Below are 14,805 nucleotides of genomic sequence, written 5' to 3' on the forward strand. Positions count from 1 at the left end.
AAACCGTTTTCACTGAATTATTGTGAATATTGTTACTGTTTTGGGTACTGAGTCACTGCAATTTAGGCTCAATAATTTGCCTGTAAATAACAGTAGGCTACGCACAGAGCAGCAGTTTTATTTTAATTAGTTACGTTATCGCTTATTTAAGGCAGCTCAAAGGAAATATCAGTGCGTCTTTCCGAGCGTTTGTGTTGATTATGTAGTATCCTAAAGTAGGCATACGTTATTATTATTGTGTGTATTATTATTTTCCTATATGTTTTTCTTGTAAACCTACAGCATTTCCACACTAATCATACTAACACCCAGCTCACCTTATTATCGCAGCGTTTTGTGTTACGGAAATCCTTTTCTAGACGGGATGCGAAATCACGAATCTTACTATGGCGAAAGCTTAGCTATTCAATATTAATGACGCAATTCTGACGTTGCTTAGTAAACATCCAATGGCGTACGTATGTTTCTTGAATATTAATCATTGCTCGATGACGTTGCTTGGAAGCCTTCCAACGGTGAAGGTTCTAGTTTTGAATATTAAGTAGGTCACGCTGACGTTGCTCGGTAATATTCCAAGGTTGAAGGCTTGGCGAAAAGCTTCACGAATATAAAGTGACAAGCCTTCATCATAGTAGGATTTGAGAATTCACGAACGGGATTCCCAGCACGTCTCGGTGCTTATCCGTCACATATATCCACCATTCAGTAGCTAATTAACACTTAATGGTAGATCCCTCAGAGGTCACTGACTTTCTCACAGGCATTTTTCTGAATCAATTAAGAACTAGAACTTGATATAAAAGTATTCGTAAAATGTTATTTTTGCCTTTTTTAAAAGTGATATAATAAATATATACAGTTTTGATATCCTATTATAATAAATTAAGATGACAGAATACCAATTTGGTTTTTTTACAAATTAAATAAGACTGTTTGCTAAAGTTGTTAAATCTATACCCCTGCCAATGTTTTTATATTTTAAACACATTTTTATAAAGAGCAGCTGTTCAAATAGTTCTAATTAGTATGCAAATTCTAAAATATAATGATGTTATTCAAAACTTTGCAACTGATAAATAAAACACAGGTTTGTAAGTGTCAGCTGCTGTCCAAGGTGCTGACCAAAGGTCTAAAATTGTAGATTACATAGAAGTGTTTAATGTAGTCTACAAACAGCCAGTTAAATTAAGTCTTTACTCATTTGCCAGGTATGACAACAATACTGGGTATACACTGGTACGTCTTTACAAATACAAAGCTTAAAATGCATTTTGGCTTATTTAAATGAGAATCACTGATTTGAGCAGTATAATAATGGAATGAACAGCACCATAAATAACATGTAGAAATATTTTTATTTATCAATATCATGTCAAATTGTGCAATGTATTACAAAATAATAAAATAAAAAATATATATGCATATACATATGTGACAGCACAAATAATAAAAGACTAAAACATAACAAAACACTAAAGGATTCATTTACATTTACTGCAGGTTTAAAAAGGCTTTGCATATCTGCTTAAGTAACTCACTTTTAAGCAGTGTATATTTAAAATCTTCTGTAAACATGGTTCATATGTTGTTAAGTTAAATGGAAATATTCAGATAGCAAAATAACAAAATATTCTTGCTCTCTCTCACACACACACAAACACACACACACACACACACACGTTGGTGCAGCTATCATTATGAGCACTCTCCATAGACATAATGATGTTTATACTGTACGAACTAAAGATATTATCCCCTAACCCTCACAAAAAAATTTCTGCATTGTTACATTTTTAATAAACATTGTATAGTATGTTTTTTTAAGTGATAAACACAAGAAATGTCCTCATAAAGCACATTTATAGCATAATACCCTTGTAATTACCAGTTTGTAACCTAAAAAAAAATGTCCTCGTAAACCCCTTAAACCAGCCCACACACACACACACACACACACACACACACACACACACACACACACACACACACACACACACACACACACAACCTCATGATTTCATGTGCCTCTTAAACCTCTTAAACTTTCTGGTGCTTGGTGCTCTCCAATTGTTCTCTCAGGCAACGTAATTACAGTTGATTTTCATTCATTTCATCTCAAGAGCCAAGTGTGTGTATCCGAGTCAAGTCCACAGCCCAGTCTGTAAAAGAGAGAGAAAAAAAAAAGACCAGTGCTTTACCACAAGGTGCATAATCTTAGCGTTTGGAAGACATGCTTCCCAATGGATGACTTTTTAAATGTGTGGGCATTATGGGTAAATTAGGCAAATTATCAAAGTTAAACGTCTTCTTGTACCTGCTGCTCAAAACACAATCCATTACAGCTTCATACAGAGATTTACAGCGGCGGCAGAGTGATGATGATATCATTTTAATATTTCCATGTGTTTGGAACTCATCAAAAGCATGATAAATGATCCATAATCAATCTCTTTCTCTCTCCTTCATGGGCCTTTGTAAACAGTGTAACGGCTCTGTCACAGTTTTCAAATATTGTGCATAGAGGTTCCTAGTTCATTACCACAGGGGAGCAGCTTCACATCTTTCTCTGTTCTGTTTAATTTCCACCCTCTCCCCGATGCAAGCTCTCTCTTTCTCTCTGTGCTATGTAGAATTTGTTCTTTTTTCCTTTTTGTTGTTTTCCTCTGAACACCCACACTTTAGGCTCCATGCAGCTTATGCAAATGACTCCTTTTATACCATCCTACTGCCCGACAACCACACACACACTCACATTCTTACACATTGTAATTCTATTCTGACTCCAATACACACCTTCAGAGCCAAAGCGTTGGCAACCAGTTTTAAGACGGACAACTGACGGTGGTTTTGCAGCAATCTTGGCAGAGCTCCATATACACATTCCCATTTAAACTTATTAAACATTTTGAACATGCATTAACCCAGCTGTTAACCCACTTACATTACAACTTGAGGACACAATTACAACCAAATCTTTGCACTCATTCTCAAGCCAAGACAATAATGTGCGTTAAATAGGCTATACGTGTGTGTTTCTTCAACTTCAGGCAATTTCATGTCCCAAGGGTTGATTTTCATTAAAAGCAACACATTTCAACTTTTTTTTTTCTTTTTGTTATATGAAGGTCACTTCAAAACTGAAATGGAAACTTTTTACCACACTTTCATCATCTATTGTTGGGACTTTTCAAATGCCTTTTACAGATTTGACTGTTTCAGCCTTGTCCCTTGACTCAGACTTTCAATATTAAACTATTAAATCTATATTAAACCTCAGAATTCAATAAAAGCACCATGCAGAATTCGAGATGTGGTGGAAATGACACCGTGATGGGAATTTCCATCACGTTTAGAAAAATGATGATGCGTGTACAGTATATACACTGATGGACTTTGTTTATTAGACTTATAAAAAAAAGCTAAAGTGCTAAAAGTGCCCAAAGTTGAAGAAACACACACATCTGCTTTCGGTTATCAGATGCATTATGACAGTCAAGACTAGATTTGGCCTTAGACTGCATTTGCGATTACAAGTCTGCAGATGGTGGGGTGTGGGTGGTACGACTAGACTAGAGTGATGGGGTGGGGTGGGGGCAAGTCTGGGTGGGGGGTGCACCAGGTTTGAGACATCTGATGAATCCAGAGCTCGAGATTCCCAGGCTCCGGAACCATGCCCAGCTGCGGGAAGAGGCGGTAGGGGGCCACGTCACGAGACAACCCTGGCAGCACAGCTTTTTCAAGGCCACATTGCTGAGCCCTCACCATAGCAACTTACGCCCGGGTCAAAGGGCAAACAGCCCCCCGAAATGCAAAGAAACAGGGAAATAAAGAAAGAAGGTATGAAACGGGACCAGTCTAGACATCTGTGTAGCAGTGAACTTGAACTTGAATTAGGCCACATCCACACTAGTCCATTTTCAAATGAAAACTCAGTTTTTAGGTCCAAATGTCTTTCAAATCGCTTAATTTTCAGTGGAGAAAAACACAGTTCCAGTGTGGATGAAAGGCATAAACGTAGCAAAATGAATGTGTTTTCAAACAAAAATGGAATCGTGTGGACGTGGACACATCCACACTAGTCGATTTAAATTGTTTTCAGTTTCATAAAAGTAATCGTTTTCCAAAGTATGAGGTAATGGAGAGCGTTTTCAAAATGCTCTATTTTCGGTGGAGGAAAAACACAGTTCCACTGTGGATGAAAGGCATAAACATAGCAAAAAAATTATTTGTGTGGATGCTTTAGTAGTTTCCTAATGTCATAATTTTCATAAGTATAAAATAATATAAAATACTATTCTTGTGTGGATGAGAGGCATAAAAAAATATGGCTGGGTCTAAGGGGTTTAAGGGTGGGCAAGGGGAGCATTGCCACGGCGAAACGATCAAGGGACACCCTGAAAAGAGAATGTTTTCTCACCCTAGGAAGGTCAAAATGCCCCACTCCAAAATATCACATCCTAGTACCGGCCCTGGTGTAAACATATCGAAATTAATGCGTTTTCATTGAAAAGCTAAATTTATCTAAAGTTTCTTATTGTCACACACTTTCAAAGTATGTTGTAATGAAAGTATGTTCTAGTGTGGATAAGAGGCTTAAACGCTAGGCTAGGCCTACCAAAGACTTTTTTTATTATTATGCATTCGGTCTCAGACATTTGGCTCATTAAACACTTCCACCTGAGAGAGCCCCTCCCTGGTTTTGTATTGAACAGGAAGTTCTTGCTCTTATATTGCCATTATATTGCCTTTCTATCAAACGAACCAGAGAAATTAAGTTACACCCCGTTATCTCGCATTTGCACTCTGTATGGACAAAAGTGTCCAGTGCTTAATTCAGACATTTATTTAAATGTTGCCTCGAGCATATGGCAGAACCCAAAATACTGTATTAATAAGTCCCCTTCCTGCTGGTGAGAGTGGATTGTAAGGGAGGTTAATACGCTTGGTGACCTATATGAGAGTGAAGTTTTGAGATCTTTTGAAAATTTGTTTCAACATTTTGGGATTCCCAGATCTCAATTTTATAAGTATTTACAACTGCGCCACCTGCTATGTACTATTTTTTGGGAGTAGCATACACCCCCCTAAAGTGGCAGATACTCTGCGAATTGTGATTACTGCTTTTGGAAAAGGTCATGAGGCATCAGTGTATTACTCCCTGCTAATTCAGAGTCTGGGGGATGGAGCTTTAACTCCAAACAAGAGATTATGGGACCAAATTTTCAACTTGGTATTGGAGGAGGGAGTGTGGGCTAGGATTAAAAAAAAGGTCAAGTCTGCATCTAGAGATGCAAGGGTGCGCCTTATGCAATTCAACATTTTACATAGATTTTATTGGACCCCTCTAGATTGTATATGCTTGGTCTTAAAACACACCCACCTGCTGGTGATGCCAATCAGAGGATGGAGATACGGCCCATGATTTTTGGTGGTGTGTTGAGATCCAGGAATTCTGGTTGAAGGTTCAGAGTTTTGTGTGACATGTACTTGGGTTTTGTTTTGCCCCAGACTCTGTGTTTTGGGCGATGGGGCGGTCATCGATGTGGGGAATAGTCACATAGAGAATTGGGTTCTGACCAGTATGATTGGGTTGGAGGACAGCTGGTGTGCCCCCATTTCGGGAGTGGTGCACGGAGATGGGGAGGGTGGCGGCTTTTGAGGAAATGTCATTTGGATGACGGGGTAGCTTGAATTTGTTTGTCGTGAAATAGGGCAACTATTTAGAGTTTTTGGAGGGCTCTAAATAATTTTGGGGTGGGGCGGTGGAGAAAGTAGTATAGTTTTAGTTGTTTATGATATATATATATATATATATATATATATATATATATATATATATATATATATATATATATATATATTTTTTTTTTTTTTTTTGTTTTTATTTGTTTTTTGCTTTTTTGTGTGTATATACTCATTTGTTGGGGGTTGGGGATTGGGAGGGGTTTAAATGTTGACTGTATGTATATATGTTTATGCTTTTCTTTATTATTACACAAGAAGTGGCCAAATTAGTAGCTCAGTCCTTGTATAGCTCATACATCACTTGAGAAACACATCTGTTTGTTATCATCCTAAAATGCTGTAGCTACTCATGTAGCTCAACTAGTAGAGCATTGCAAAGGTCATGGGTTCGACTCCCAATAAGGGAACACACTATACTGAGAGAACGTATATCTTGAATGCACTATAAGTTACTTTGGATAAAAACATCTACCGAATGCATTATTGTCAATCTCTTTCTCTTTATCAGGCTTTCCTGCTTTTAACCATAGGCTCAAGTAAACTCAGGATCTTCAAGTGTTACAGACGCTTTGCATCAGCTAATGAGCAACCTAATAAATAAACTATAAACAACGTTTTCAACACTCTGGTTATTTAATTGACTCATACACTAACATACATTTCCAGTGATTATATCATAAACAAACGAACAGACATCTGAGGAAGATTTGCCTTTGGTTGACTTTGTCCCAGGAGACATTGGACAACTGAACAAAATCCCCCCTCTGAAAAATCAGGTCAAGTGCATTGTTGTTGCAAGTAGATCAACAGCTTGTTTTGTTTAAGGCATCTTCTTTTGTTTGTGCTTTGACAAGAAGATGCAGAGCATGACAGTCTGAACTGTGTCTGTTTCTTTATAGATTCTTAGGAGCTTCACTTTGTGATAGATTAGTTCTTAGCCAAACTTGCATTAAGAGACCAAGATTACGCGAAAATGGCATATAAAGGACTGGTAATTGTTCATATATGTGCTGAATTTAATAGGCCTGTTACTTTTTTATCAAAAGTATTTTTTTTGTAAGTGTAAAAGGGTCCAAACAATACAAAATAAATTTACAATCTATGAATTGCACAAGATTTATAGATTTCAATACCAACATCTTCTGCTTTCTGGTGACTAATCTAATTGTTTCTGCCTAAACTTATTTGAACACAAGTTTTCCAGCATGCGTAGTTACTGTTTTAGAGCAGAAACAGTTTGAATGTGGCTTTATCCCAGATTAACAGCACACAATCAAGTCACATTCAGAACTGGACTCTATTAACCAATAATGCAAGACACTTTTCGTAATCCAACTCACAATCAAAAATCACGATGACCTTCTGTGCTGGCAAGCAAATTATGTTAACTTTAAAATGCATGGTTTTTAAAGAAGTATTCTGGGTGCCTGGGTAGCTCAGCGAGTATTGCCGCTGACTACCACCCCTGGAGTCTGTGTTTGAATCCAGGGTGTTCTGAGTGACTCCAGCCAGGTCTCCTAAGCAACCAAATTGGCCCAGTTGCTAGGGCGGGTAGAGTCACATGGGGTAACCTCCTTGTGGTCACGATTAGTGGTTCTTAGTCTCAATGGGGTGCGTGGTAAGTTGTGTGCGCATTGCGGAGAGTAGCATGGGCTTCCACATGCTGTGAGTCTCTGCGGTGTCATGCACAGCGAGCCATGTATCCAGGGCATGTTGAGTGACTCCAGTCAGGCTTCCTGAGCAACCAATTGGCCCAGTTGCTAGGGTGGGTAGAGTCATGTTGGGTTAACCTCCTCGTGGTCGCTATAATGTTGTTCCCGCTCTTGGTGGGGCATGCGGTGACTTGTGCATGGATGCCGTGGAGAATAGCGTGAGCCTCCGCACTTGCAGTCTCTGCAGTAATGTGCTCAACAAGCCAAGTGATAAGATGTACGATTGACTGTCTCAGATGCAGAGGCACCTGAGATTCATCCTCCGACACCCGGATTGAGGCAAGTCACAACGCCACCACGAGGACTTAGAGCGCATTGGGAATTCCAAATTGCTACAAGGCATTTACATTATACGTGTTAACATGATTTTAGCCTTAACTATGTAAAAGTTACAACCTGCATAACATAGGTAAACCCTGTAATAAATGTTATCACGGTATAATCATAATGTTATAACGTCTTGTGGCTATACTTTTGAAACTGTGTGTATTTTAATGTTTATCAACAAGCCCTATTAACTAACCTTACTGCTATCACAAATTTATTATTTTTTAATAAATGAGGGACGAGTCTACATTATTTTCAGTGGTAATCAACACTGTGTTAAAAATGCCATGGATTGAGCTTAGCTTGTTCTAAACTATCAATAGAAGTCTATGATAGTTTCACAGATCTCAATTGTAAGTGCACGTTATTTGTTTTAACAATCTGGCATTTTACAAATATGGCATTATATTAATATTATACTGTATATAACTGGGTTATGAACAGCGGCTGTGGCTCAGGTGGTAGAATGGGTCAGCCGCTAATCGCAGGGTTGGTGGTTCGATTCCCGGCCCACACAACTACACATGCGCAAGTGTCCTTGGGCTAGACACTGAACCCCAAATTGCTCCAAATGACAGGCTAGCACCTTGCGTGGCAGCTCTGCCACCACTGGTGTGTGAATGGATGAATGGGACACAGTGTAAAGTGCTTTGGTAACCTCTATGGTTAAAAAAGGCACTATATAAGTGCAGACCATTTACCATAACGTTACGTATTTATGTCTTATTTATTGTGATAATTTGTTTTATAAAATCTACAGAATCCAAATAAATGTTTGATGCCCATCTCTCTCTGGTCTCTCTAAAATTCTATAACAGGTCTACATATTCTTTAGCTGATAGCAGAATCCAAACAGCATGAACTGTTTATAACATCCTCCCCTTGATTTTTTTGATGCCCTTCTGGATGAGTGTACGGTGAGTCTTTGCCACTCAGAAGTCACTGCGGACATGTGGTTTACAGTAGCTGTGAGCAATCTAAGGAATGTGAAAATAAAACATGGCTCCTTATCACGTGTCCACCCCTCCTTCCTTCCATACTCGGAATCTATCCTATCACCATGTGCCATTAAACACCCTTTTATGCCACCTTTTCTAACTCAATTCCTTCCTTTCATTTTTAATTTTCAAATCTTTTTCACTGTAATTGGGTATTAATAGGGTTATTGGTGCTAGCTGGCTTTCCTCAGTTTTTATTTTACTTTTCTATCTCTCTCTGTCTCTCTCGCCATCTCTTTGCCCTCTCTTTGATGAGGTGAAACTGAGGTGGGTCGGTTGTTTGATGGTTTCTTTACACTGTGGAGCTCACAGTGCATGAGGTGCCCATCTCTGATGTCATATGACCTTCATCACAGTGCCGATGCAAATCACCAACCCGGGTGCGTTTCCTAGAGCTCTTTTAATTTCATCAATAAACAGTGGTGCTCTTTACTGTATCTGAAAAGCCTTGCATCTGTGAACATTTCTCAATGATTTTGGACAGTAATGCGATTTGCAATTGAATGGGTGCTGAGCTCTAATTAGTTCAACTTTTCGCTCTTTGCTCGTATTGTTTGGTATCTACTTAATGTAGGTACTGTATACAGTGCTAATTTACAGTGGCCCCAAAAAGCACTATTTAGATACTTCTGAACTGTATGATTTTTCTTGTATAAGGTAATTTTGTGTTTTGAAAAGTGAACATGTGCTATATTTCTTTAAAACAAATGCCACTTGGTTTGATATTCTGTTCTATAATACAAAGACATTCATAAATGTTTACTTGCTTGAGTGTTCATGACTTTTTTGGGCCACTGTTTACACTTTTTCATATGTAAGAAAAAAAGAGAGAAAAAAGGGAAACACTTTACAACATAAGGTAATATAAGGTTCTATTTGTTATCATTAGTAAAAGTATTAGGTACAATGATCTACAAATTAACAATATATTGTTACAGCATTTACTGATCTTGGTTAATGTTTTTATTTTTATTTATTTATATACAGTGGTTCATTGGTAGTTCATGCTAGTTCCAAATGCATTCATTAATGTTAACATGTACTTTTAATTTACAAAATGTACTAGTAACTGTTTATTAAGATTAATAAGTGCAATAAAAGTGTTCTTCATTGTAAGTTCATGTTAACTAATATAAACTTTATTGTAAAGTGCAACCAAAAAGTTAAATCTTTTTTATATGTTGAAAATATTTAATAGATTTCTGTTGTTTTATTTAATCATTAATAATTTAATGTGATACTCTGAAGGATGCCTTTTAAACTAGAATCCATTAATAAAAAGGAAAAATTAAAACTTACACTAAATTTGAGTGCATTCAAGACCTGACCTGAATGAAACAATGCAGTACATCAAAACAACCTTCAAAGTAGAGTACACATTCTGTGCTCTACATATAGATGACATCATATCACACACTTTGCACGTTACATCTGCATCTCACCCAGACATGTATTAATTAAGATGATCATGTGGCTTACAGCCTCCGTCTATAAACATACACACCCCTGGACACAGAAACACACACTCTGGCACACAAAGGCTCTGCGATCTGCATAACCGTCTTGTGTCTTTGGCATCTGGTGGTGTCTGGTCTGCATCGGAGTTTCCCACCCTACCCCCTCTCTGCTAATGCTGCAGCACCCCTGACAATGGTGGGAAAGCAGGAGCTCTTTATAAAGGAGGGGGGCCTCCATTGAGAGAGAGGGACCAGCCGCAAGCTGGGCAGAATATTAATGGCCGACACCACGTTCTGTTCATTAAAGGCAAGCATGCTGCAGCTGCCGGTCCCTGGCCCCACAGCAGCCCACTTACCAACCTCGCCCTCTCTCTCTATCCGCGTTTCATAAAACCTCAAGCCAGATTGCCAGGGGTATGCCGTGCCGTTTTTGCCAGGGCCTAAGTGAGGTTGGTGTGAGCCATGCTGTTTGGAAAATTGCATAGTGTCTGTGTGAAAGCCGTTCAGCAACATGAAGATACTGTGACTTTGAGAACTACTTGCAATGAGGTTGTTGATGCATAACATGTCCGTGCTTTTTTATTATTAACATGAAGATTTTAGATTAAAATGTATAAGGGAATGTGTATATTTTCACTGTTCTGGCTGATTACCATTACCGGTACTCTGAAATTTTTGAGCATTTGAATCACCTAAAATTTCCTTCAATGGCTATTTTAAATGGTCATGCGGTGGGTGGGTGGGTGGGTGGGTGTGTTTGTGAGACAAATGTATTTTTACAAGTACAAATATTGCATGCAGTCTCTCAATTAATATGAGGTCATAAAACCTGGATGTATACTGTAATATTTATAAAAGAGTTAGAAAAATTGTTTGTATGGAGTACTGTATAGGACGTGTCAATTTACAGAAGTTTGTGTAGTAGTCTGAGTAATATACAGTACGTAGTTCTCATGACAAGTCGTAATAATAGTACAAGTTGGCGAAATCGTACAAAATCAAAAACGTACGACTTTTAATCTAATAGAGAAAAATAAACAAAACAACTAACTATGCTATTATGATTTTTCCTAAGCCTAACCCCTAACCCTAATCATGTTTTTTTGAGTGTTTATAGGTTTCTGATGCACATCAGTCATTTGTATTGTATTAATAAATATCGAATGAAAAACAAAATTTGTTCACAGACATTTCATTTAATAAATAAAGTGTCAGATAGGAGGTTAGATAAAATGTGATGACTTTATTGTATGGATTTGAAATTTTATTTGTTAATTGGTTGGTCACTATGCAAGTAAAAGTTCCTTTTCATGTGACTATGTTGGAGTATGCATTATTTAAGTGCATATTAATGCATTCATGTTTTTTAAAGAAATAAAAAAATTATTGACGTCTATTCATGTATTAATTAATTCATGCATGCACTCATTATTTCAAGCATTACTATAACAGTTCATTTGATCAGCTTTTAGTTCAGATTCTGATTATGAAACTTTTAGATGCATGAAAAGCATCCTGAAGAAAGCAACAGGATTGCAGTAGCCCACAAGAAGAGATGTGGGATGCTTCCTGTGTCTTTATACATGCCACCAGCCCTCACTCCCATTCACTGCATCTGTGTCAAGAGGATCTTAGCTTAGCGCCTCTCATTAGCAGCCCTCATTTAGTTATTTTCTCCCTTTTGATTCCCTTCCTCGTTATCAGTCCTCAGCTACAAACAATTTGCTTTAAGGAAAATATTTGAATTGTAAATAAGCCTGGTATAGAAGTGCAATTTTCTGTTTGTGGAGAATAGTGAGAAGACAAACAAGGAGAGATGAGCATATCATCATTTAATTTAATTTAATTACTCACCTTATGTTGTTCCAAACCTGAATGGCCTTCTTTCTAACGTAGAACACAAAAGGACATGTTATTAGGGACTGTCAGCCTTTTGGACTGTCATTGCATCTTTTTTTTTTTCACAGAATGAAAGTGACTAGTATCTAATGCACTGTTTAAAAAAGTCATTAAAAGGTTTTGGAACAACATGAGTGTGAGCAAATGATGTAGAGTTATTCTGGCGCAACTTCACAAAACCAACAATGTGCTTGGAAAATGTGAGTGAGTGTTAAGGAAATGATACCAGAATTTTCCTTTTTGGGTTTACATAATTGTTTTGTAAAATGCTACTCTAATGGGGCACAATGAGACAAAAATTGTTTATCGGTGATTTTAGAGTCAATCTTAATTTTGAATCTGAATTTAGCCCTTAACGAAGACGGTGAGATCTTTGTTAATATATTAGCCACAGATCAGCCTAAACAAAGGAAGATGGTATTCACTGCTGCAGTCATTGCCAGTTCATTTATTTTCACACCCCCCATCCCCCCTTTCCTCGCCAAGCCCCGGCAAAACCCTCTCACTAATTAGTGTGCTAAGATCAGATAGGCTAGAAGCAAGGGGGGCAAATTAAGGGAGCCATAATATCCCCATAAACACACACACATACACACTCAAATAAAAAAAGACATGATGCAACTCACCTCATGTGCCAGTCCAGCCATCTTAGCTTCTCGTTTAAGATCTCCATCAAGATGGCCTCCCTATGTCGTCTGTCTTGGCGCCGGAACTCAAGGGTTTCGTCGCTGCTGGCACTGGCATGGATTCTCTCCTGCACCCCACAGGGGCACAGATGGCACTGGGAGTTTCTGGGTAGGCGGAGAAGGAAAGATGTAGCAAATGGAAGCTGCCATGTTCCTCCAAGTCTCTTTCTCTTTCTCTCTCTCTGATCTTTGATGGCTGTGCCCTTGTTGTTACTTTATTGTGCCATTTTGTGGATTGAAATAAGCACACTGTAAGCAAGGAGAGAGGGAATAAGTGAGTGAGAACCATATAGGGCAATCATGAAAGAACATGAAAAAAGCAGCATTTTAAAAATATCTCTTTGTTATTATTGCAAAGCAGATGCCATGGCAACCATCTCTTGGTTTGTTTCAAGCTAGCTCAACTGAACAGTTTTTTTTTTCAACTCTTATACTGTTCAGTTCATTCTTGTGTGTAACTGTGAAAACCTTTTCAACAGAATTATAATTTATTATTATTAATAACTTTTTTTATGTGAACATCTGATTTTGAGCATAGGAATACATTATAATAAATGATCACAGTAGCTTTCCTCTGTAACTGCAAATTCATACTGACAGTGCATTTACACTAAAACATGTTCCCAATTCACTTTTGTACTGAATCTAAACTGAATCTGGCAACATTAGTAAATCAGCTGTGCTATTTCAAAGAAATATCCTTAAACTAAGAGGCTAGAATAAGCTACTGATTTGCATTTTTAAACATATGTTTTTGAGGATGCATGAGTCTGCATGACAGATTATGGAAACCTATGTGCACAAATCTAAAAAATCCACTTAATTGAATCTAACCAATAAGCAAGGGTCTATTTCCCCACTACAATGAGTTTCTATTATATCACAAGGGTTTTCAAAAGAATTAAATGCAGCCTATATGAAACCACTAGTTTCTGCAATGATAGGCTACTTCCCTGTATACAGAGAATGAATGTTTGTACTGCTAGCATTGTTTCTGTCTTTCACACAGGGAAATCCAGCACAAAGCGTCTAAATAGGAATACAGGACAATCCTAAGGGCCCCCTTTGGTCTACAGACCCTAACAAATAGCCCTCAAGTGCCTCTTTTGTCTGCAGAGCTAGAGAGTATCTCACTAGCCAAAATGTAATCTCCTTCACCTGAGGATATGATCACAATACACTTGAGGACATAACTGCAAATCAACAAAATTGGGCTCTTTTGGATTTGAGATAGGAGAACATGTTATAATTTTTTTTTTTAAAGCACTGCAAAATGTTACTAATTGTATTTGCCTGATTTTTGTAAATCGATTGTCATGAGAAAATAAATACATTCTCAATACAAATTATGAAAAAGAAAAATATATATATAATAATGTTATGTTCTGCGTTTAAACAGCTGCCTATAGCAGGATGTTGACTGCTAGTTACTAATGGCAGCATTGAGAGACATGTTTTGTGCATTAACACACATTCAGACACAAAATTTTGATTTGAATGTGACTTTTGATTTTTACAATAAAAAATGTAAACTGAATGAATGAATGAATTTACCTGAGGTAAAGTGCTGGCTTCTTTCAGACTTGAGTGACAATGTCAGCAGATTTTGAGAATTATTTCTACTTTCGGTTATCTAGCTTTATGAAATGTGTTATAACTCATACAGCTAGATAACCAAAGAGAGAAACCAACCCTCATAAACGCGTTTTAAGGCCCCATTGTTGGTACATTTGTGTTTTTGATGTTATAACTGCCGTCACATATCTATGAATAAATCACAAAACACTTCGTAAATTTAGTTATCGACAAACAACACAAACATAATTAAGTCAAGAGATGAAAAATAACAAGCAAAATGGAGGACAAACGCACGAGCACGTGCAGGTGAATTTTCAGGCCACGTCCGTCAAACATGCGTCATATAGCTTAAAAAATCTTCCGATAAAATACAAAATAGTAATATCTGAATTCAAACAAATTC

At 37.5% G+C, this 14,805-nt stretch overlaps 1 long non-coding RNA gene across 1 annotated transcript; it reads right to left on the reverse strand.

Moving 5' to 3' along the window:
- Nucleotides 1-1,439: 1,439 nt before the first annotated feature.
- Nucleotides 1,440-14,462, reverse strand: LOC127640490 (uncharacterized). Its single transcript, XR_007970091.1, has 3 exons — nt 14,379-14,462; nt 12,765-13,073; nt 1,440-2,159 (listed from the first exon to the last, which is right to left on the reverse strand). It is a non-coding gene; the product is annotated as an uncharacterized LOC127640490 (long non-coding RNA).
- Nucleotides 14,463-14,805: the final 343 nt, after the last annotated feature.

Source organism: Xyrauchen texanus, chromosome 49 (assembly GCF_025860055.1).
Source record: "Xyrauchen texanus isolate HMW12.3.18 chromosome 49, RBS_HiC_50CHRs, whole genome shotgun sequence".
In the NCBI taxonomy this organism is placed as follows: domain Eukaryota; kingdom Metazoa; phylum Chordata; class Actinopteri; order Cypriniformes; family Catostomidae; genus Xyrauchen; species Xyrauchen texanus.